The sequence below is a fragment of the Chenopodium quinoa genome, unplaced genomic scaffold (genome assembly GCF_001683475.1).
Source record: "Chenopodium quinoa cultivar QQ74 unplaced genomic scaffold, ASM168347v1, whole genome shotgun sequence".
Taxonomy (NCBI): domain Eukaryota; kingdom Viridiplantae; phylum Streptophyta; class Magnoliopsida; order Caryophyllales; family Amaranthaceae; genus Chenopodium; species Chenopodium quinoa.
The window spans coordinates 5,197,370-5,222,495 of NW_018742329.1; the positions used below are offsets into that span (position 1 = coordinate 5,197,370).

Sequence of the window (25,126 nt, forward strand, 5' to 3'; positions counted from 1 at the left end):
CCTAAACCAGTCCTCCAAATTATCTTATTAGGTGTGATTTTCAATTACATATTCCCCTTAACATGCAATATGATGATCAATAGGTATATAATAGAATAAAAATTAATATTGGAACCAATTTAACAATAATAGCGTTAGTCAAACCTAATCATGATACTAGCGATATTAAAATAAAATAAGTAATTAAATTAATTAATTACTTACATTTCGTGCGTTCCTTTAAATTGCTACATCATGAATAAATTGTTAGTAACTTCAATAAAAAAATATAAATCAATTGGAAATTAAATTAAATAAATGTAGATTTGATTTGGTCCAAACCCTCAGTTAATTATATCTTTTACACCTTGGTTTAAGGACGGAACCTCGAGTCGAGTATGGATTCCTTGGAGTGCTTAAGGGAAGAATAGTGTAATTAGGAATATAGGTTTAAGGCTTAGAGTACGAGAGAGAAAGAGAGAGGAGAATGATTTTTGGTGTAAAAGAGAAGAGAGAGAATGATTTTTGTGCCCCGAACTGCAGAAATGAGGAGGGTATCTACACTCTTTAAAAGAGAGAAGATATGCGGAACTATTCATTATGAACAGTAGGACAGTGTGACACCGGATATACCCTTGCTTTGCTTAGTTATTTACGGTCTTGCCATTGTATGCTAACTTTTATTGCTGTCCACTTCATCTCTGTCCTTTTTTTTCTTTTCTTTTTCCCTGAAATCACTTGCCATCACTCATTTTTCCCATCTTCTTTTCTCTTTCCTTTTTTTTTTTCTGTTTGGTCTCCATCGAAAGTCTTTCCGAGCTTCATCTGGTGAGTTTTGATTGTAGATGAGTAAACTTGGGTTGAGCTAATATATAATAATTCGTGTAGATTTTGTTTAATTTTTTGGGTTGAGCTAATATATACTTCGTTTCGTACTATTTAGATGTGGAGAAGGGTTGGAATTGTCGTGAATTTTTTGGTTTTAGATTTCAATTAAAATTTTATTTCTGGATTTCGAGTTTTTGGGTGTTGGTTCTTACGTTGGGTTGAGATACTTTGATCTTTGAGCTATTTTGATTGTTCACTTATTTCGATTGTGTTTGAAGACATAAAATCCTAATCCTAAATTGTGTCGGTTGTCCTACAAGTGTCTAGATTTGTGTTGTTGTTTATTATTTATAAAATTAATTTTTGAATCTCTTTTGATAATTGTGTTCTTTGTTCCATGCAGCTGAATGCTTTGTCTTTGGTGAAGGTGTCAGTGAAGGTACTTATTTTTTCACTAACTATTGGTATTGTTTACCTTTGATTGTTGGAATTGAATTGGTATTTTGTTCAGGTTTTGTTCGATCTTAGCGGTGATAGCTTATTACATGAACATACAATTATGTTCTGAATCAAAATTATGTTGGTCCACCGATTAGTAGTTTTGTATTTTTGATGTTAGTTTATTTGGTTGTTTTTTTTTTTGGGTTGAGCTAATAATCTTATTTTAGATGATTTAGCAAGTAGCAATTTTGAGCTAATTATTTTGAATATGAATTATGGTGATCTAGCGATTAGCATTTTTGTATTATTGATGTCAGTTTACTTTTGGTTACCATTGTGATTTCGAATTTGATGGAAGGTGGGTTGAAAATAAAAATTGATGGTTTGTGTTTATTATGAAATGTTTATGAAGAATAATAGCTAATTTAGAAAATTTTAAAGTATTGTGCAGTGTGGTTATTGTTGGTTAAGTTATCAGTATTTGGTACCTTTATTAGGTACTCCTTATTCTTTTGTTGATCTTGAAGGCATAGTAGCTTTGTGTTAATGTGAAGGTTGGTTTTGATTAATTCATGTGGGAGAAGCTCAGGAAGTCATGATGGTATTGATAAATGCTATCAAATTTGACAAGTTTCTGGTAGTTATATGTGTTATGGGAACTATAATAAGAAAGGAAAATAATGATTCACTTATGAATTGAGCTATTTGAAAATTCTAGATTAAGGGAGGACAGATTTTTGGTGGATAATGGATTCAAATCACCTAATAAATCAATTTCTAGGTAATGTATTGGGCCATTGGTTTTGTGCTTTGGAAAGGTTTATTAGTGCGATTGTGAGATATTTGGATTCCACACAGTGATTTGTAGTGGATTCTTTATCGAATTTTTATGAGTCATAAGAAAAAATGTGCGGCATGAGAATTTAGACATATAGTGTTGTCCCTAAGAGCAGAATTTCGACCCTAAGTCTTCTATAATATCTAGTGATGTTGCTTTTAAAATAATCAAAGTCAAAAACATAGAATTATTCTAACTCAATCTTCTGATACAACGTAACTGTCATAAAATAGCATGAAGCATGCTTCTTTGCAATTTGAGATTGAAAATTATGTATACAAGTCCCAAATATAAGAGAATTTTGAAATTCTTATATCCATTATTAGTAAAATTGTCATAAATAATTGGATTGAGGTGGCAATAAAATATCTTTCATTTTGAAAAATCCAAATGCATTATTAGCTAATCTTAAGCTCCATTAGAAAAATAAACAGAAAGAGAGATGATCTTAAGCAATTTTTTAAATTTACTTAAAGAGAGATGATCTTTTATTTTACTTAATCTTTAAAAATTTACATTTCGTATCTTGATTCTTTTTTCATTAATTTAGGTCCTAAGCAAAGAGCAAGTAGATGCTTTATCAGCAGAATTGCAGGAACGTGCTTCGATCACAGGTTCACTCTTTCACTAATGATACATTTTTTAAGTCAATCTATATTTTTGCAGTATTTGTGTCTAATTTGTAGCTGTACTATGCTATATCTCTTTGCATGTACACTCTTTTGTGCTTCTTAAGAAATTTTTTTTCCCTAAACTGCATTTGTGTTTAATTTTTTCTTTTTGATTTATACTAATAAGAAACAATATTAACTGACTATGTTTTGTTTATTAGTCGAGTTGGTAATTCTTGGTGAATGGTGGTAGTTGTAGACACCTAAAAATGTCTCCCCAAAACCAAACCTGTCGATGAACACCTTTCACCGCCATTATTGGTCGAGTTTAGTATTTAATATTTGGAGTGCTTAAATTCATGTTCTATCCAATATATTTCATGAACCAATCCAATTTCTAGCTCATTTCCCTAAACCATAACCTATTTTCCACTTTTCGTGTCCACATCGCAAAACTGAGAGAAACTGATTTTATGGATATACAATTTTGATCCAATTATTATTTAGTTGGATAGGCCTTTAAATAAGCTTTCCAACCATATATCATAAGCCCAATTCCGAGCTATAACGAAAAAGATATGAGCAAAACACTAAACTCGCCCTAAAACTGACACCCTTCCCCTAAAACGTCCATATCTTAAAATATACATATCATTTTGACTTGATTCTAAAAACGTTGGAAAGTAGACTTGATAACCTTTCCAATGATATATTATATGCTTTATTCCAAGTTACGGATCAAACGTTATGATTATTTTAAAAACGGGTAAAAAACTGAAATTACCGCGCAACAACAAAAATGCCGCGACGCGGCAAAAGCTGACATGTCACGGGGCTGATTCCCGTGACACGGTGCTCATTTTAGTATTTCTACACAATTTTCTCCCGTTTCACGGGATTTTGCACCGTGTCACGGTGCCCATTCCGTGACACGGGGATATTCCGTGTAATTTCCGCGTACTTTTTACACCGTGACACGGCATACTGCACTGTGCCACGGTGGACAATGTCGTGTCAGGAAATTTCTTCCCGTGTCACGGTGCACATCCCGTGCCACGGGATTGCTCCGTGTTTTCTCCGCGTAATCCCTAAACGCGTTTTCACTTCCCGTAACCTAATTATTTCCAGCGTCACTCAGTTTTTCCCCGTGTCACAGGATCTTCCCCCGTCTGACGGTGCCTGTCACCGTGTCACGGTGCTCTTTGCCGTGACACAGTATTATTTTTTAGGGTTTTTATCTTTTTAGGGTTCCGCGTGTTCCCTCTGCTCATTTTCCCTATAAATAGGACCCCCCCCCCTTTCTGCAGTTCGGGGGCACCAATAATCATTCTCTCTCACCTTACACAAAAAATCATTCTCTTCTCCCTCTTTAACATAATTTCTAGCCTCCTTATTCTTCCATAATAATTCACCTAAGCACTCCAACGAGTCTATACTTAACCCGAGGTTCCGTCCTTAAACCAAGGCGTGAAAGGTACAAATAAGTGAGGGTTTGGACCAAATCAACTCTATTTTTTATTTAATTTAATTTCCATTTAATTTATATTTTTTTATTGAAGTTACTAACAGTTTATTCATGATGTAGCAATTTAAAGGGACGTGCTGAATGTAAGTAATTAATTAAATTAATTACTCTTATTTTATTTTATATTGCTAGTATCATGATTAAGTTGTTTAACTATTTTTATATTTGATTTGACTAACACTATTATTGTTAAATTGCTTCCAATATTGTTGTTATTCTATTATTATTTTGATCACCATATTGCATGTTTAAAGAGAATATGTAATTGAAAATAACGCCTAATAAGATAATTTGGACAACCGGTTTAGGTTCCTTTTTAATCTTATTGTTTAATCAAGTGATCACGATATTTTAGAATTATGTGTTGCATTAGTATTCAACCAATTTAACTTAATAATAGTTTGGAACAAATTGAATCTTTGTTTGTATGCCTTTGAGATCGCAAGAATCACTTTTCACTATAAGAATCGAGTAGATGCCAATACGGGCGAATATGACTCCATGATTCACTTTGTACCATCATCCCCGATCCTCGTTTCGTGGTTCCGAACCATATGGAGTTAGTAATCTCATGGATTATGAATGGGGTGTAACCTTCACGGGTCAATCGTTGTTGCCTTTGTTGTCCCTTATTCGTGGTTGCCTTTTTATGATCCGTGAACGGTTTACAAGTTCCTTAAAAATTTGTTGGTGGCTCCCTACTTTCCTTGTCCCTAATCGTATAATGTCAATTCCCACTTCCTATGAGTACCAAGCATATTCACACATGATTTTTACGTAGGCGCACTTCGAGCGATGCCTACAATTTGGCGACTCCACTGGGGAGGATTCTTGGTTATTTATCGACTTGAGTGATCGATATTTAATTAAAATGAGTGGATGAGACTTGAAAGATTCTTGAAAAATATTCCTGTGATTAATTTGGCATTTTTGCATATGCATAGACATTTTAACGTCGCATTCAGGTCTGTCTCGTAGGAAAAATTGAATAACTTGATTGCGTACGAAAGAAAACAGGGCACCAATTAGATTTTATGACTGTCGTTCCACGACAAAATATGCCGTGTCACGGTACAGTGCACCGTTTGACAGTGTGCCGTACCGTTGCACGGGAATCTTTGCCGTGTCACGACAGTCCTAAAATCAGTCCGGTGGCTTATTTTCTCTTCTCACAGTCATCTTCCTTTGATTTTTCTGAAAAAACGTGTGTGTTCTACATATGTCTTAGCCCCGGGGGATTTAAGCTCTATCAACCCAAAAACGCTCATGGCAATAAGGGTTCATCCGAGTTATTAAATCCACCCAAACCATGGAGTCGAGTTCGATTTCATCACGAACTCGCGGAGCCGCCCGTTGGCATACACCCTCAAGGGAGGCTGCCTTGCTAACGCGTCCAAACTTTTAACCATGGTACCCTATTGACACCAAATAAAATTGACCATAGTCGAACATAGAACTTGACCTTAGGTTGCGAACTATTCTTTGCATCATTGTGCCTATGTGTTTTATGTTTGGTCGTTTTGATCCTAACCTTAACGATCTTTCTTTGTCTATGGTGGATTATTTTATGAGTAACGATTGCCAATGGACCGTACTCACTTAGTAATTAGAAAAAAACAATAATAAAAAGGGGGGGGGGGGAAGGGTTGCCGCGACACGGGACTGTCCACCGTGTCACAACAAAGTTCACCGTGGCGCGGTGGACCTGTAGCAAAAAAAAAAGGTCTGCCGCGCCACGGGAAACTCTACCGTGTCACGGCAAATTTCCACCGTGACACGGTGGATTTCCAAAAAAAAAAAAAATCACGTGCCACGTCAGCATCCACCGTGGCACGGGAAAGTTCACCATGTCACGGCAATTTCCACACGGTGGATTTCCCAAAAAAAAAAAAAAAACACCGCATCACGGCAGTTTGTACCGTGACACGGTACAGTTTTCCGTGTCACGGTGCCCTTGAAATAAGTCCAGTCAAGTCTTCCGTGTTAATTTGGTCCTCGCATTAGTCATTTTGGTTATTGTTCACATGTGTAGCCATACGATCATACCATGAGTCTTATAACATCACTTAGCCACTCACGAGTCAAGTATAGTCCACACACTTTCTTTATGTTCCGACTCGAGTCGTGCACCAGGTCGTTTATGATCGTATACTAGGTTCATGCACCCTTTTTTCGTCATAATAAAAAAATGAGTGGAGTTTTCTCACCTGTTTTCAAATGTCTATTTTTTTCCTTCCTTTCCTATCTTGAGCAATGAGTTAAACAATTAAGTGAATTATTTTATTTCACAGTACTTGGTCAAGGAACAGGGATAGATTAATACGGTTCGAGTCATTATCGCAACAATCTATCAGATCTAATAGGCGTTCAAAGAGAACTTTGCCATCTCCACATTACTTATCACCTTTCAATGGCCACTAAAGAAGACATTGAGAACATCAACAAATCCATCGAGGCAGTGTCTTCCATGATGCAAACCCTTACCACTAGGGTCACTACCATGGAACAAAACAAGGTCACTGTTTCCTCCCTTGACAAACTGAAGGAACAAATGAGTAAGATTTCTGAGGATTTCACTTATGTGGAACGACCTCCCACTCCTTTGGATGTGAAGGACAGACTCCCTGAAAAGTTCTCCACTGCTGATATTCCAAAGTTCAAGCCTACTGACAATCCAATATTCCATTTGAAGGCGTTCTCTGCAACCATGGCTCTTAAGGGATTGGACGTAACACTTTTCCCTACGGTGTTCCCTCTCTCCTTAGAACATGCTTGCCAACAATGGTTTTATTCCTTAGATGCCAAGCATACTGCGACTTGGCAAGATGTCACCAACAGTTTCATGAATTGTTACAAGTGTAACATTCAAACCAAAACTTCTGAACGTGAACTCTCCATTCTCAAACAGAAAGAGAATGAAGGCTTCACCGCTTACCTGAACAGGTGGAGGGAAACAGCTTCACTCTTGGTAGATCCTCCCAAAGAAAGAGAGATGGTTCGCCTCTTTATTCAAAATCTGACTCATAAATATAGGAAACATCTCAAATTTCTTCCACTAAACACTTTCGAAACTGTATACGACATCGGCATCAATATCGAGAATGAGCTAATAAAGACTGCTGGTAGTAACAATAATAACACTTGGAAAAACAAGAAGAACGACCATCCTTCTTCTTCGTCTTCTAAGCACGAAAATACTACCAACAATATAAGCCAAGTTGATATCAATGAAGTGTTAGCTCTTGATGCTCCATTGCCGAAGAAGAAAAAGAACTTACACTCCTTTAGGAATGACTTATGATGCGGCCTTTGATCGCCTTTACGGTCAAGGCTTGATCACACCTATTGGACCATTTCCAGAGCCAAAACCTGAAGAAAGGAGCGCCAAATGGAATCCTAATGCCCATTGCAAGTGCCATCAAGGAAGGGGCCACACTACGGAGCAATGTTGGAATTTGAAGGACGTCATTCAAGACTTGATGGATGCAAACAAACTTCCTGTCCCTCCAGGCGGCAAGAAGCAATGAATACAAGGCACACATATCCTTCGTGCAAGATTTCATGATTTCTTTCTTTATCATTCATCTCCATTCCCCCATTCATGTCTAGCATAGGTTTTCCACTTTGAATTTTTATATGTTTCATGTGTTTCGTTCACCTTTTCCATTAATAAAATGACCAATTTTCCTTTACATCTCGATCATAGAATTTTTCATTCATTCTCAAAAAAAATAAAAATAAAATTAATTGTCGAACTAAACACGAGGTACACGAATGATTTGAGGCGCCTTTGCAACCCTGTCATTCCCTATTACCCGTTCAATCACATTCCATTTCTTCATCAAACACTTTGAGCCTCGTCTAATGTTTGGCCTTCATTTCTTCAACCCACATTCACTTAACCTTGGAATTGGAAGATGTTTAATTGTAAAACATTCAAAAAGCAAGTAAAAAAAAAAAAGCAGCAAAGCAACAATAAAACAATGTCTAAAGGCAAGTGTTCCAATGTCTTTGATATGAACATGTCTCAAATTGCGTCTCTCATCGAGTGCTTGGTACCGTGCCTGAGAAACATGAATGCTAAGTGAGTGATGGACCGCATGATCTGAGATTGCCTACATTGATTCAAAAGAATGAAAAAAAAATGTTGAAAATAAACTTGCAAAATTCAAAATTTTGAAATTCAAAATTCCACATCTTGGGGATTCTCTCAGGTCTTGAGCCTTTTATCCCTTTCTTCCTTAAACCATCAACTTAACCACATTAAAACCCTTGAAAGATCTCTTTGAGGTAAACATACACTTGTGCAAAGTTCGGTTAGAGCTACGTTCGGCCTAATTCCTAACGGATATGTAGGCAACCTCACATCGAGGTGCGACCACATTCATATGCTTGATTGAGTCAAAGATTATCCAATGCATAATCCTATGACCCTATACATCTAGAGCTAGACTTGGGGGCTTGATCCCACATCATTTAGCCTACCCAGCCTAAAGAGTCACAATGTTGACTCTTCTCACATAAATTTCCATCACCATAGCCTTTGCAGCCAGACTTAGTATCACATTCACACACTTCACTCACACATCCATATCCATATCCATATGATCTTTCCCTTTAAGAACCCTTTTTCATGAAATCTTGTTTCCCTACCGCGCATGCTTCATCATCTTTCAGGACAACATTCATTAAAAGAAACATTGTATACTTGCTTAGCTTCTTGACCTGAGCAATGTTCATTATTTCATGCATCGCATAATGTGCTAAGTAACATTTCTATATCAATCACTTATAATCATACAAAGCATATCGTTCTTAGCTCCTTGACCTAAGAAACGTTCATTATGCAATAATCACTTCATTTATATACGTGCTTAGCTTCAAGACCTAAGTGACGTTCAAGATCGCTTCTTTACACCATATATGATGCTTAGCTCCATGACCTAAGCTCATTCATCGTTTCACATTATGTAATTTCCCTTAGCCTCCTGGCCTAAGGACATGCATCATGAATACATAATTTTCAAGACAAGCAATTCAATCCATATGATTCATTTCGTCTTGCTCAATGAGGAAGTTCAAAACTTCTTCCCTTTTTCATGTTTTTTCCTTGTAAGGAAGTTCAAAAAACTTTTTCAAAATTTTCTCATCGAGGGAAGTTCGAAAACAAATCTTCATTTTTCATGTCTTTCTTTTTCGGGAGAAAGTCGGTACCCTCCACTCGTCTCATGAAAAAAATGACGGAATTTTTTTGCTTTTGCATTTTCGGTTGCTTGTGTCTGCACACACACACACTCAAACTATGCACACACAATCACAAGTCATACACATGTCATGTCATGTCATGTCAAACTTGGTCAAGTCAGTTGGTCAAGTCAATCATAGTCTATAAGAGTCCCTTGGCAAATTTTATTTTGCAGGTCTCAATTACAGCCCACGTCCGGGGACAAGCGGACCATCTACAGCCCATGTCCGGGGACAAGCGGACCATCTACAGCCCACGTCCGGGGACAAGCGAACCATTTACAACCAGCCTACGTCCGGGGACAAGCGGACCATTTACAGCCCACGTCCGGGGACAAGCGGACCATTTACAGCCCACGTCCGGGGACAAGCGGACCATCTACAGCCCACGTTCGGGGACAAGCGGACCATCTACAGCCCACGTTCGGGGACAAGCGAACCAACTACAGCCCACGTTCGGGGACAATCGAACCACCATCATTTCACGGCGCAAGGTTCTCGATATACAGAGACTTGCAATCTCATCATTAAACCTGGGCACGGGCCGGGTTGGCCCGCGTGCCGCCCGGCACGGCCCGCCGTTCGGCGCAGCCCGACACGGCTCGAATTCAAGCACAGCACGGCACGGCACGAAGTTCAACTCCCGTGCCACGGGCCGTGCCACGGACAGGGTTGAGAATTCCCAGGCACGGCCCGGCACGAGCACGGTCATGGCCCGCCGTGCCGGCCCGCAGGCACGGCCCGCAGGCCAACGGTAATGTTACCGTTTATTCTAGCTCCTTAATAAGCCAAAAAACGGCTAAAAAACGGCTAGTTTTTTGCCAATTTGCTCCCCAAAAATTCTATAAATACTCACCTCCATTTCATTCCCAAATCACAAAATCACAATCTCTTCTTCTTATCTCTAATAATCCTTATTTTCTGAAATTCTCTAATTATTCTCTTAAATTCTCTAATTATTTTCCTAATATCGGAAAAAATTAAAAAGTTCGTAATCGTAATTAGTGGAGCGTTGAAGCACGGTTGTAAGATCTAAACTAATCTTAAATTTATTATTGTTTTATTGTTATTATTAGAATAATCTTGTTTAATTATTATTGTTGTTAATTGTTATTGTTGTTGTTATAATTGTTGTTATTAATTATTATTATTGTTACAATTGTTGTTATTATTTATTTTTGTTGTTATTGTTATTGTTATAGTTGTTGTTATTAATTAATATTATTGATATTTTTATTGTTAAAATTGTTGTTATTATTATTATTATTATAGTTAACCACTTTTTATTAAAAAATTAATTGTTAATTAGGCATCGAACAACCCATCATCTAGGTCTAGGGGGAAAGGCCGACTTATCCGTAGTAGTAGTTCTAGGGAACCACCAAATACAACGAGCCCCCAAATTACGAGTCAAACCAATGACCCCATTTACTTCCCCCCGGGCTATGAGCCATATAATACGTCGGGATTTCCAGCACCACCACTAAACCAATTTCCACTACCACCATACCAATTTCCACCTAATTATATCGGTGATCAACAAAACTATTGTTCTAGCCAAGGTAGCCAAGAAAGTACCCGAATTCCCTCCGGTTCTACCCCTTCTACTGCCACTCCCACTAGTCCCACTACTAACCATCACACACATCATGAATGGTTAACCGAAACTGAGATGCTACTTTTGAAAAACCGAAGGAGTGAGGTATGGCGTTATTTTGTCCTAAGTAAAGATGGTGAACAATGGGCAAAATGTAAAACATGTAATAGTGTATTCACGGCAGTTACCAAAAACGGGACGGGACACTTATCTAGACACATGAAAGCTTGTGCAAAACCAGCTAGTGATCCAACCCAGCCCAAAATTTCCCAATTCCATCCATACGGCTTTACATACAACTATGAGAGGGATAGGGATGAACTAGGAAAAATGATAGTACACGCCGAACAACCTTTTCTTTTCTCGGAAAGTGACGCATTCAACACCTACATTAACAAAGCTCTACAACCCCAACATAAAAGAATCTCTAGAAAAACCGTTCGTTCCGCCGCAATGAAAAATTTCCTAGAGTACAAAGTCCGGTTACAAGCCGAATTGAGTAACCTTAACTGTAGAGTATCTTTAACAGCCGATTCTTGGGATAGTGGTTATAAATATCACTATTTATGTGTGACTTGCCATTGGGTAGATGATCAATGGATGTTACAAAAAAGAATAATACATTTCAAAATGCTGGAATACCCACACACCGGCATTAACATTGCTCACCATTTAATGCAAGCAATAGACGAATACAACCTTCGAGATAAAATGATGTCTATGACTTTTGATAATGCAACCTCTATGACATACACAGCTAATCTTATCAAACAAAACTTAACCGATGTACTATTAGACGGTGAAGCTCTTCATACTAGATGTGTTTGCCATGTACTTAACTTATGTGTACAGGATGGAGTTCGGGCAATTGGCCCATACTACAGCAAAATCAGAGATGCTATTATGTCTATTAATAGCTCTAACATGAGATACCAAGAATGGAAGAGTTTTCTAAAACAACAAAAGATAAGGGTAATAAAAATTAGAACCGATTGCCCAACTAGGTGGAATTCCACCTATGACATGTTAACAAAGGCAATTGAGTACAAGGGCCCGTTAACATTATTTTACAACCAAAAATTTCCACAAAATGCTTTGTATGATGATGATTGGAATAACTGTGAAAGATATATGCAATTTTTACAGTTATTATATAATATGACGTATTGTTTTTCTACTGTTTACAATCCTTGTGCTCAAAACTTTCTTTCTAATGCATGCTTACTCGCCCAACTTTTCGCTGATCATCGCCATCAAAGTGATTATGATCAGTATCTTCCAGCAATGGAAAAAAAGTGGCGTAAATATTATAGTGAGATTCCTTTGATTTATATTTTTGCTTCCATATTAGATCCTAGGCAAAAGTATGAAAACACATTTATGTTAGTTGACATTTACTTTCAATGCATGTTTCTTGACGATGATGTAGAAAACTATAAGACTAATGTGAAGGATCAGTTTTTTGCTTTATATAGAGTCTATGAAGCCAAATATGGCACCGTTCCTCGCTCAGGGCCTTCCCAACCATCCAAAAACGTAAGTAAGAAGGCCAAACATTTATTTTCACAAGCTACTAACTTGATTTCAAGGTTTTCAGGTGATTCATCAATCAGGAGAACGCAAAGCGACGTCTCGGAGTTGCAGATGTACCTGAGTTACGACTTCACCGAAGGCATGGACGACGATGAGATAAACAGCCTCGACCTCCTTGCATGGTGGAAACAACAAAGCTCGAAGCATCCAACTTTGGCGGCAATGGCACGAGACATGCTTGCTATCCAAGTTTCCTCCGTCGCCTCCGAACGAGCTTTCAGCGCATCCGGAAGGGTTTTAGACGATAGAAGAACAAGTCTAAAACCCGAAACACTAGAAATGTGTGTGTGTTTCAAAGATTGGTTGGATGCAGAAAATCGCTCACAAGACCGTTCTTACGACCACAACGACAACGAAGAAGGAACCTCCGCTTCCGGTTCGGGTTCGGCTAGTTCCCAATCTATGCAACTAGCCGATGACCTTGAAGGCGAAGGCGAAGACGAAGACGAAGACGAAGACGAGCAAGAAGAAGGAGAAGAAGAATAGACAATTATTGTATATTGTACGATTTTAAAAATATCAATTTTATCATTTTCCAATTTTTGTTTAATACCATCATTGTATGATTTTTATCATTGTTATCATTGTACAACTTTCTCAACTCAAGTAATAATTATATAAAGTACGCATTATTCACATCCAAAGTCCAATTTGCCTTTTTTCCCCGTTTTGTTACAATTTGTAAATTCATATTAAAAAAAATAAAATTATACCAATTACTAATAAATCATAAACATTAAATTTTAAAGTAATAGTATAAAGTAAATATATAAATATAAATATTGAATATACAAATTATAAAACATAAATATTCAACTTATAATTATAAAATTCATAACTTAATAACTTATAACTTATAAGTTATAAACTTATAAGTTATAACCTTATAAAACTTATAATTATAATTTTATAACTTATATACATTATAAACTTATTAATTTATAATGTTGTCATATAAAAAAACAAAAAAAAAAAAAAAAAAAAAAATTGAAAACTGCACCAGCCCGCTGCCAGCCCGCAGGCCGGCACATGGCCGGCACGATACGAGCCCGCCAGGCACGAGGGTCGTGCCGTGCCGTGGGCTGGCCTGTGAAAATGGCCGGCACGGCACGGCACGAAATCCTGGGCCCGCCGGCACGACGGGCACGGCACGAACCAGCCTGTGGCCCGCCAGGCACGGCCCGCGGCGGCCCGGCCCGGCACGGTGCCCAGGTTTACTCATCATCTGTTGACTTTCCTCAATCATGGAAAGTATTATCCGGTGGATTTCTTCAAGCATAGAGAACCGCCAAATTCATACGTCGACTTTCCTCAAACATGGAAAGTATCATTTAGTAGATTTCTTCAGGCTTAGAAAGCTACCAAATTCATCAGTCGGCTTTCCTCAAGCATGGAGAGCGTTCAACAGACATCATCCGGTGGATTCCTTCAAGCATAGGAAGCTACCAAGCTCATTTGCCACCGATACACTGGTGTTAGATAAGCATTTTATCCTTTTACTCTTTCACCTGTAGAACTAACATTTTTCTGCAGATATCAGCATATACAGAATGATTTAGGATCGCAGAACGTCTTAAATAATTCTCCGTCCCTATCGGCTACTTTGACTATTGTTTTCGAAACTGACGTTTCTACAAACTCAGTCAAAGTGGGGGCTTCTGTAGACACCTAAAAATGTCTCCCCAAAACCAAACCCGTTGATGAACACCTTTCACCACCATTATTGGTCGAGTTGAGTATTTAATCTTTGGAGTGCTTAAATTCCTGTTCTATCCAATATATTTCATGAACCAATCCAATTTCTAGCTCATTTCCCTAAACCATAACCTATTTTCCACTTTTCGTGTCCACATCGCAAAACTGAGAGAAACTGATTTTATGGATATACAATTTTGATCCAATTATTATGTTTTTGGATAGGCCTTTAAATAAGATTTCCTACCATGTATCATAAGCCCAATTCCGAGCTATAACGAAAAAGATATGAGCAAAACACTAAACTCGGCCTAAAACCGACACCCTTCCACTAAAACGTCCATATCATAAAATCTGCATATCATTTTGACTTGATTTAAATTGGGTTGGAAAGTAGACTTGATAAGATTTCCAATGATATATTATATACCTTATTCCAAGTTACGGATCAAAAGTTATGATTATTTTAAAAACGGGTAAAAAACAGAAATTACCGCGTAGCAGCAAAAATGCCGCGACGCGGCAAAAGCTGATGTGTCACGGGGCTGATTCCCGTGACACGGTTCCCATTTTAGTATTTCTACACAATTTTCTCCCGTTTCACGAGATTTTGCACCGTGTCACGGTGCCCATTCCGTGACACGGGGATATTCCGTGTAATTTCCGCGTACTTTTTACACCGTGACACGGCATACTGCACTGTGCCACGGTGGACAATGCCGTGTCACGGAATTTCTTCCCGTGTCACGGTGCACATCCCGTGCCACGGGATTGCTTCGTGTTTTTTCCGCGTAATCCCTAAACGCGTTTTCACTTCCCGTAACCTAATTATTTCCCGCGTCACTCAGTTTTTCCCCGTGTCACAGGATCTTCCCCCGTCTGACGGTGCCTGTCACTGTGTCACAGTGCTCTTTGCCGTGACACGGTATTATTTTTTAGGGTTTTTATGTTTTTAGGGTTCTGCGTGTTCCCTCTGCTCATTTTCCCTATAAATAGGACCCCCCCCTTTCTGCTGTTCGGGGGCACCAATAATCATTCTCTCTCACCTTACACCAAAAATCATTCTCTTCTCCCTCTTTAACCTAATTTCTAGCCTCCTTATTCTTCCATAATAATTCCCCTAAGCATATACTTAACCCGAGGTTCCGTCTATAAATCAAGGCGTGAAAGGTACAAATAATTGAGGGTTTGGACCAAATCAACTCTACATTTTATTTAATTTAATTACCATTTAATTTATATTTTTTTATTGAAGTTACTAACAGTTTATTCATGATGTAGCAATTTAAAGGAACGTGCTGAATGTAAGTAATTAATTAAATTAATTACTCTTATTTTATTTTATATTGCTAGTATCATGATTAGGTTATTTTATATTTGATTTGACTAACACTATTATTGTTAAATTTCTTCCAATATTGTTGTTATTCTATTATTATTTTGATCACCATATTGTATGTTTAAAGGGAATATGTAATTGAAAATAACTCCTAATAAGATAATTTGGACAACCGGTTTAGGTTCCTTTTTAATCTTATTGTTTAATGAAGTGATCACGATATTTTAGAATTATGTGTTGCATTAGTATTCAACCAATTTAGCTTAAAAATAGTTTGGAACAAATTGAATCTTTGTTTGTATGCCTTTGAGATCGCAGGAATCACTTTTCACTATGAGAATCGAGTAGAGGCCAATACGGGCGAATGTGACTCCATGATTCACTTCGTACCATCATCCCCGATCCTCCTTTCGTGGTTTCGAACCATATGGAGTTAGTAATCTCATGGATTATGAATGGGGTGTAACCTTCACGGGTCAATCGTTGTTGCCTTTGTTGTCCCTTATTCGTGGTTGCCTTTTTATGATCTGTGAACGGTTTACAAGTTCCTTAAAAATTTGTTGGCGGCTCCCTACTTTCCTTATCCGTAATCGTATAATGTCAATTCCCACTTCCAATGAGTACCAAGCATATTCACACATGCTTTTTACGTAGGCGCACTTCGAGCAACGCCTACAGTAGTTAATTTGTATTGTTTTGTATTAGTATAATGGGTGCATCTATAATGATACTATTGGTATGTTTAGGTATGAATAGGCTAAACCTTAGATATTGCTTGTTGAAAATTAAGAAACTTGTAGGATTAGATAGTTTGAATAGAAGAATCTATGAAATTAGGGAATTTCATTATCCTCTTGAGCAATTAAGCATTAGTCCTATGAGTATGAATTAGAATTATTTTTTTTGGGTATGTTTATCTGAGCATACCCATTGAATTTTTGCTGTTATTATTTTTTGTTACTTGGTTTGGTGGGTGTTTTGTATGTTTTTTAGGTATCCAATTTGTCCTCCTTTTTTCTTTTTTTAAGGAAGAAGTAAGGAGTCCTTCTTATGTTCCTGCCTTTATGTTGTTTTTTCCAATTCTAATAATTTTGTGTTGTGAAATTCCTATGTTGCTGGCTTTGATTGTTATACCTTTGATCATTATTGCAGGTATGTGTTGAAAAAGATTCGTCTAGCTCGCCAAACAGAAAGAACTAAAAGATCTGCTCATCAGAAGGTTTGTATGCTGATCTCTTGGATTGCTCATTTACAACTTTAGTTTTATCAAATCTCAAATTAGGACATTGCTTCTGCAATTGTGATCTGAACCGTGCTGAAAATGTTGTTAGCCTGTGGTCTTTGGATTTCAAATTTTTCTTTCCCCTTTTGCTACTATAAAATAGTCAAAATTTATATGGGGCTTTGTTTGTGATTTTGTAATTATATTTGTACTTGGAAGCTTTAATTATGTCATTGCACTCTTTAGTTTTCTAAGCCTTATCTATCACGGAGTATAATTCTTCAAGACTTTGAAAATGAGTGATGTAGCTTGAGGGGCGAGGGTATTACTTTAAGTAGGGTGTTCCTACCATTACTGACTTTTTGGCATCTATGCTTTGGTTCGATGTCCCATTGTTCAGCAATAAGTGAGCTATGTGATTACAAGAGCTGGAGTAATGGTTGTTGTTTTTTAGGCCACTTCTCTATACGATTTATTCAAGCAGGTCCTTTGAGATCTCAATAGCATATATACTTGTAGATTTCATCATTGGCTCACTATTACTTTAAAATTTGTTTGAACAGTGAACTCCAGATAGCATTGTCATTTTAAACTCTGCCATAGGTTATAGTCATCAAGGGGGCACTGATGGTGGTGTTCATATTGTGTAGTTTCTGGCGTGGATAAGTTGTTGGCTTTAGGCTTATAGTAGATCAATAGAAGTAGGATGGTAGCTTGAGCTTCCTATGCTTTGCCTTTCTTATCAATGTGATGTGTTATCAATACTTCATCAATTTATTTTTAGTTACATCACTTCTCTCTCTTTTTTTTTAAAAAAAAAACACAAAAAATAAACAGATATGATGAATCTATCCAAAATCTGTTTATGGTTATATTTGTAAGGTACAAAATTAGGGGGGGGGGGCGCAGAGCTTGGATAGTTTTTTTTTTTGTGGAATTTCATATTAGTTGCAAAAATTCTAACTAATCTATAATAAGCAACTTTAGATCTGAAAATTATTACCTTTCCCTTACTTCATATTTACACATCGATACCTTTAGTGTCTCCCTTAATACATCTTGCTATTTGAAGCTGATGTGGTATTGGTAATTCTTTGTTTCAATTTTATGCTTGTGTGTACCACCATGTTTAGTACACAACACTCATGCTGCACATGGAAATCATATCAAAATGAAGTACTACTAGAAGAGTTGTTCGGTGAGAGAACAACAAGAACATTTGATTTGTATATCAATTGGAAACCAATCCATATTCAAATTGAATGACAAAATTACTAGCAAATAGATTAAATTGTTAATTGACTAATCAATTAGGACTATTTTATTGGTGACCAATGACCTCAACTATATTTGCAATATTTAATGCTAGACTAGAAGATAACTTATTGCACATTACGATTTAAATATGTAATTTGTTGGATAAATTCGGAAAAGAGAGTACATTATGATGTGTATGCTTAGTTTTATATTCCTGGTAAAAACTGTAACAGTTCAGTAGCTTTTTCTTTGCAAAAATATTTCGCGCGTATATTCAACTTTGAAACTTAGACCATTTTGTCAAGACTAAGAGTTGAGCACAGTGTCTCAAATGGAGCTATACTTGAGTTAAGAGTTGAGCACGGTGTCTTATGTGAAGCTGTAATTGAGTTGGGTGTACCTGTTTTCAAGGTACTTGCTTCACTAATTGACTATTGCTATTATCTTCCTTTTAGTGCTGGATTTTTGTTGCTATTTTGTGTTGTTTCTGGTTATTTGAAGTGTTGTTGATTGTAAATGGGTGGTTTTAGACAGTATATGTTATAGGTGAGTAGAGGGTTTGAAAGTTGTGTTTAGCCATAAGAATGCGTGTTTCTTTTGTTGGATAAAAAGATTTGTATTTAAAAGTTGAGATCAAGGCTATGCTAGGTGTTTAAAAGGAAAGATCAAGGCTTTAGTTGGGAATGGCCATTTATATAGATATGTTTATACCAAGACTCAACATATCTCAAAATGACACACATTTCCTTTTATTATGTTACTATAAGAATGTATATTCTCTTGATATAGGTGGTTAGGTTTAAAAAAATTTTGACTTATTTGTTTTTATTGTATTATAGGATTCGTTGCGTGCGTAGTTGTTCATTATATATAGGGATGGAAAATGCAAAGGAAATTGAAATTGCAATTGCGCATTATAAAAGTTTTGTAGAGTTCATATGCGCATCATGGAGGTTCTGAAACTGGGAGTTTTGGGGATGGAACAAGAGATTTATCAGAGGAAGGTTGCCGTTGATTTGGTGTTGAAAAATGCAGCAAATGGAGTGCAGAGTGCAATTGATCAAGCACCTATTGTGGTGGAAGACCTCGTTAGATACCTAAATTGGGTTGAGCAGGTTACTAATGAAGGTAGTTCGCAGTTTAAAAGATTAGAAGAAGATAAGAAAAAAGAAAAGGAGACACTTAATTCAGTTCTAATGAAGTATAACAAGAGGGCAATTTATAGGAGTCAATGAATTATTTTGGATATGTGGTTTGTTGTGGTAGTAGATAGCGTAGTAAATGTTCCAATTATAGTTTTTAAAGGAAGTAATGTATTTTTTATTTTGAATGTTGTATATAGGAAGCTGGGAGTTAGTTATTTTGAAGGTGGTTGCTATTTAGATATTGGTAGGAGGTTAAATAGATTGCAACTTGTGTAAACTCCCGAATTTTGTTGTGTTTTTTGAATGATAATTATGATATCAATGAAATTGTTATGGTTTATGAGATTTGTAGTTGGATTGAAGTTAATCTTTTGATTGGTTTGTTAATAGAAGATACAAATTCCTTTTCTCTCTTTTCTTTATTCTGTAAAGAGTGGTAAATAATTACTAGAATGATATAATATAATAAATTAATAGATACCGTTTAATAGATTACATTTTGCTTCGGGCTTTTAAGTTGTGATACATTTGTTAGTAAGGGTAGTTAATCTTGTTTAATAGGAAAATTTTTTAAGTTGAAATGGACTGACAAGTACATCATTTCCTAAATACAGGTTACGGACTCTAAATCAATGAGGATAGCTATTAGATTTTTGTATTTGATAGAACGAATCACTAATCATCTCCATCTTAAAAATCCGGTGTATGGCTATATAGATGGAACCAAGAATAGTGCATCTTTATCGATTAAGTCATATGACAGTTCTAAGGAATTTTTCTACATTGGCGATGAAGCGATGCAATAGAAGAGTCATGTGAAGTTGCAGCTAAAAAGAGTGTACTAGAATTGATGACATATTATAAATTTACGGTTGATGATGTTAGTTATGGAAAGGTTAAGATGCATTGCACGTGTGAAAAGTTATATAGACGTGAACTTGTTGAGATGGGTTGCATTGTTCCTTTTAAGGAAGAACTAGCCGAAAAACAAGTTATGGATGTAGGACTTCTTGGGAATAGCAAATCCATAACGATAGATTTCATTACGCTACTTCAAACTATTATTCTCAAGACAGGTGCTATTGTAAGTCCTATAGAGAGTGTTTGGGACAGAGAACTAGGTTATATATCTTGGGTTGTTGTAAAATGTCGTCATCATGGTGGTAAAATAGAATGTGTTTTTTAGCAACCTTCTCCTCAATTGAATGAGGTTGAACAAAAATTAGCAAGGAGAACGATCAATTTCATGTCGTTACAATATGGTTTTGAAATTATAGATGTTAATTATGTTGTGGCATTAGCTAGAAATAAGAGTTTTTCTTTGGTTCGTGATAATTTTATGTTATTAAGGAAGGGTCGAGCTAAACAATCTCACCATCTGCACACTGATTTAGTAGATGCATACAAAATTAACAGTAGCAAATCTGAGATAGACAACATTGAGAAATTGGACACCACATCTAATACTGATTTATTTAATCGAAGATCGGGGGGTAGTGGAGATAGTTCAAGTTCTGATGTTCCTAAAACTGGTACACGCTTGATTAGTGGTTTACAAGAGCTCAAAACTGTTGTCAAAAGACAAAAATTCAGCTGATGTAATTATTGCTGTAATCTGGGTTCAGTAGACATAGAACCTGTTTTGTTTATATAATTAGATTAAAATTAATATTAAGCCTTTTATTAGGTACTGGTGTTTTTTGTACTATGTATGTAACAGATTATAGGCATGAATTATTCTATTGTAAGAATATAATATTATTCGTCTATATGAAAACAAAAACACTTTTCAAGTAAATTTAATCTACCATGTATATTTGTTCATTTTAAATATTGATTAGCTATGTTATGATATTGTATATTTTAAACTCAGTTGATTTTTTGTTTAAAAGAGTTTGGAATTATTATTGTTAGTTTACGTTCGACAGTGTCACGACAAAATAAAAAATATATTTTTATTGTTAAAAGGGATCTTGACGATATATACGGAATGAAGCGTCGTTTAGAAGCACCTTTGAACACTCAGATCGAGGATTGCATAAATTGGAAACAAATACTTGATAGTTATTCACAAGTATCTACACAAGAATGTGATGCACTGTAAGTCTCTATGTTAAGCTAACTTGTGTTAAAGATTATTTCTTTCTTATATATGTAATTTATTATACACAAAAACAATTCTAGCAAGCGCAGGAAGAGGGAGAATCGTTGGCGGAATTCTCAAGTATACAAAGGGAATACTATGGGTAAGTACTTTAATTTGAATATGATAGTATTGAAAAAAAATATATATCAAGGAGCTATTACACATAATCAAAGAAAGTGTGATGATCAGGGATGAGTGTGTGTTTCTAACTGTTTTTCTATGACTGATTCTTTTAACGATATGTTTGGTATAATGTGTGCTTGTGTGGTGGAAATGGAGTAATTTTTTTCCCACATGCAGTTTAGTTTATATGCTTGAGTTGCTAAGGGTAGCTACCTAGCCATTACTCATGGCTTTCTGTTATGCTTTTTTATCTATGATAACTAATTATCATCCTTCTCAGTCCAATTTTGAAACAAGGGTTATAGCAAAGTGTCAACTTATCTTGCCCTTTAATTGAAAATTGAAAATGAACTGCTGAATCGTAAGTGATTAGGAACATTGACATATTAAGATAGATTTATGGTGAGAAATAAATATAAATCTAGAAGTCTTGGTTTGTTTAAATGTATTAATATTAAGTTATTTGAAATAACGTGATAAATGATTTTAAATTTTTAAAGAGGAAAAAAATTTATGTAGATCTACTTTATTTTGGAATCTTGGGCAGTAATTATGGTGCTGGACATTATCAGAATTGCATGCTAATACATCAGCTAATGATAAAAGTGCTCAGATTATAAAAAAATTAAAAGCATAGGTGAATGATAAAAGAGCTCAGATTTTCATAGATCTTAAGATAGACATAATTCACTGTATGGTTAAAGTAATTATATATTAGCTCAACCCAAAAAAGTAACATTGACAATGCAATGAAAAGTAACTGTGACATAACAATTTCATAATTAAGTTATGTAGTAAATGTGACATAACAAAAAAGTAACTGTGACAATGCAATGAAAGAAACTGTGACATAACAGAAAAGTACCTGTCACAATGCAATGAAAAGTAACATTCAACTTACCTTTTCTTAATGTAGTCAGATATATGTTTTATATAATACTTAATTTTTTTTACAGGTCACTTTATTGGATATTTATAACATATACACTAACACTTTATTTTTTAAAGAACCACTTAACATCAATATTTCCGTTTTCCCTGCTTTGAATCTTCAATTTTGCCTCTTGTTGCTTGGAAAGTGAAGAAGAGATCTTTTTTCTATTTTTGGTCAGGCCATATTGCTATGTTCAATTGTTTGGTGAATTTTTTTATGATATTCGTTTAATTTGGGAAATGGGGTTTGAATATTGTTCAATTTGGGTGTTATTTTATTTTATTGTTTTCTTTGCTTTTTCGGTGCTAAATCATGGTTTTCAATACCAATCGATTACATTGTTTAGGTTTGTAGACTTTTTCTGTTCATTACTTGATTTATATCCATATTTAATATAATTTGAGTGATATTGTCGATTATATTACTCTTTGTCTCGTAGTTTTTAAATTTGATTTAATAAAAGAACTATACATATAATAAATTTTGTGTACGCGTTACTATGATTATAGAAATACAAACATGTTATTATTCATATTTCTTAATCTAACGCATTATACATATCTCAAATTTTAAATAGAATTCTAATATAAATTATAATTTGTATAGCGTTAATTAAACTCAGGTTTCCGAAGATATTGACATTTGTTTATAAAATAATTGAAAAATAATAAATAAATAAATAAAAACAAGAACATGCAAAGATCTGAAATGAAATTAACCACAAACTGTAGCCATGTGAGGTGTAACATAAGAAAAAGCTCTTTAACATTCTGTCTAGATTCTCTGATGGGAAAAGAAAAGCTTATAAGATATATGAACTAAATAATGCATAAGGAACATGAAATAAGGTGCATATATAGAAGATACTTATGAAAAAACACACCCATATATATTTAAAAACTAACTCAAATTCCTTAAACAAGAAGTACATCTATGAGAAGATAATAAATCTTGGAATAATTAACCCATTTAAAGCGATTTCTGATCGATTTATTCATTAATTTGCCTAAATAATAAATGATAGGACTGTTTTCCCTATAAAAAAAAGGCAAAAAATAGTTTACGAGATGACTAGATAAATGAAATAAAAATACAATAGCTTAAGCACACAATTGTTTGAATTCAATGTATTACAGTCTAATTGTTTTGAGTTTGATAAGTAAAGATGCTTCTACATATTACAAATTCAGTTCACAGCCTTCTAGCCAAGGAAAAACGGATAAAAAAAAGTACAACATTAAATAACAAAGCTCTAATCTCAAACAATAAAGTAAAATCATTACAAAAAGTACAACATTGTATAGTATCAAAGATAAATTTGAAGAAGAACAAACTTCTGCCGCTTTAGCAACTTCATCAATTGAAAAATATAAAGTAATTATTGGTCTTACTCGAACAAAATTAGTAACACTAAAACTTCATTCCATGATCCCTGTCTCTCGCAAAATCTGAAAAATCCACGGAATTATATTTCGAACGCTTCAAGATCTATATCCAAATTATAGAACAATTTCCATGCGATCCTTTCACTTATTGGATAAATAAAGGAAAAATAACGATAAAAAATTGGAACTTTAATTACAACAACATAAACATAGATGTTAAAAAAAAAACAATATTAGAATACCTTCCTAGACAAAGTAAATCCATTGATGTAGGAAGCATATAGTGGATTCTACATCAATTTATTAGTTTATTTGTTTGACATAACACCAGATAGAATTGACATAATTTTAATCAACTTATAGAATTGAGACAAGTTTGATACACATAAAATTGTAATTCTTATTTTGTTATAAGAATTTGATTTATACTTAATTTAACTTAGAAATTTAATACATAGATAATTTTGAACTTGCAATTTCAAAATGTGATTAACCATTATAAATTGCGAAGACCTATTTTTGAAAAAAAAAAACCCTAGCTGATGTGACATCTTCAACAACAATAATTATATTATGGTTGTTAAAAAAGAGATCAACATCACACAATAATCTATGAGCTATGTTTGTAAATCGCTTTGAAAATTGGAATTTTAAAACGATTTACTTAAGTAAATACTTTTTAGTACAATAAAATATTATTTCAAAAAGTATTCACTTAAATCGCCGCATGTCATACTACTGGCCAAACTCTTATAATAGAGTGGCAGTATAGGAAATTTGGCGGAGGCTAGCATCAACTTCACAGTCGACTTTAGCCACTAGCATCAACTTCACCGTCGAGTTTTGATTAAGAATAGTGATAAAGAAATATCTATAAGTTCTTTAACACTCTATTTAATTGGAATGTAAAATTATTGAATCTGGATTCATAAATGTGTTTTTGGCAATTAAAATAGGTTAAAACAGAAAACTTTGAGGTAATATACATAAAATACCCATGAAACGGATATTAAATGTGTAGAATGATTACTTAAAATTTATAAGGAATGGAAATTTATTAGAAGCTACAGATTGTATAAAACTAGAAAGGAAAAACTCAAATAATTTTAAGTGGATAGTAAAGAGGTAATTGGAATAATGCAAACCATGCACCATTATTTCCTTTTATAAACGCTTGAAACATACAACAAATATATTTTTTGTAGCAAAGAATCTTATACAGTA

General features: G+C 35.1%; 1 long non-coding RNA gene across 2 annotated transcripts in view; it reads left to right on the plus strand.

The window, feature by feature from the left end:
- Positions 1-473: 473 nt before the first annotated feature.
- The window catches only part of LOC110690768, a 30,562-nt gene continuing 5,909 nt past the window's right edge, over positions 474-25,126 (plus strand). Inside the window, exons 1-8 of one of the 2 annotated variants that reach the window (XR_002505161.1) lie at positions 474-807; positions 1,211-1,246; positions 2,637-2,700; positions 4,283-4,305; positions 15,633-15,655; positions 16,843-16,909; positions 21,283-21,414; positions 21,499-21,560. This is a non-coding gene — a long non-coding RNA (uncharacterized LOC110690768). Of the gene's footprint in view, positions 808-1,210; positions 1,247-2,636; positions 2,701-4,282; positions 4,306-15,632; positions 15,656-16,842; positions 16,910-19,008; positions 19,889-21,282; positions 21,415-21,498; positions 21,561-25,126 lie in introns of those variants that run through there. The other variant, XR_002505162.1, reaches the window with a different exon arrangement.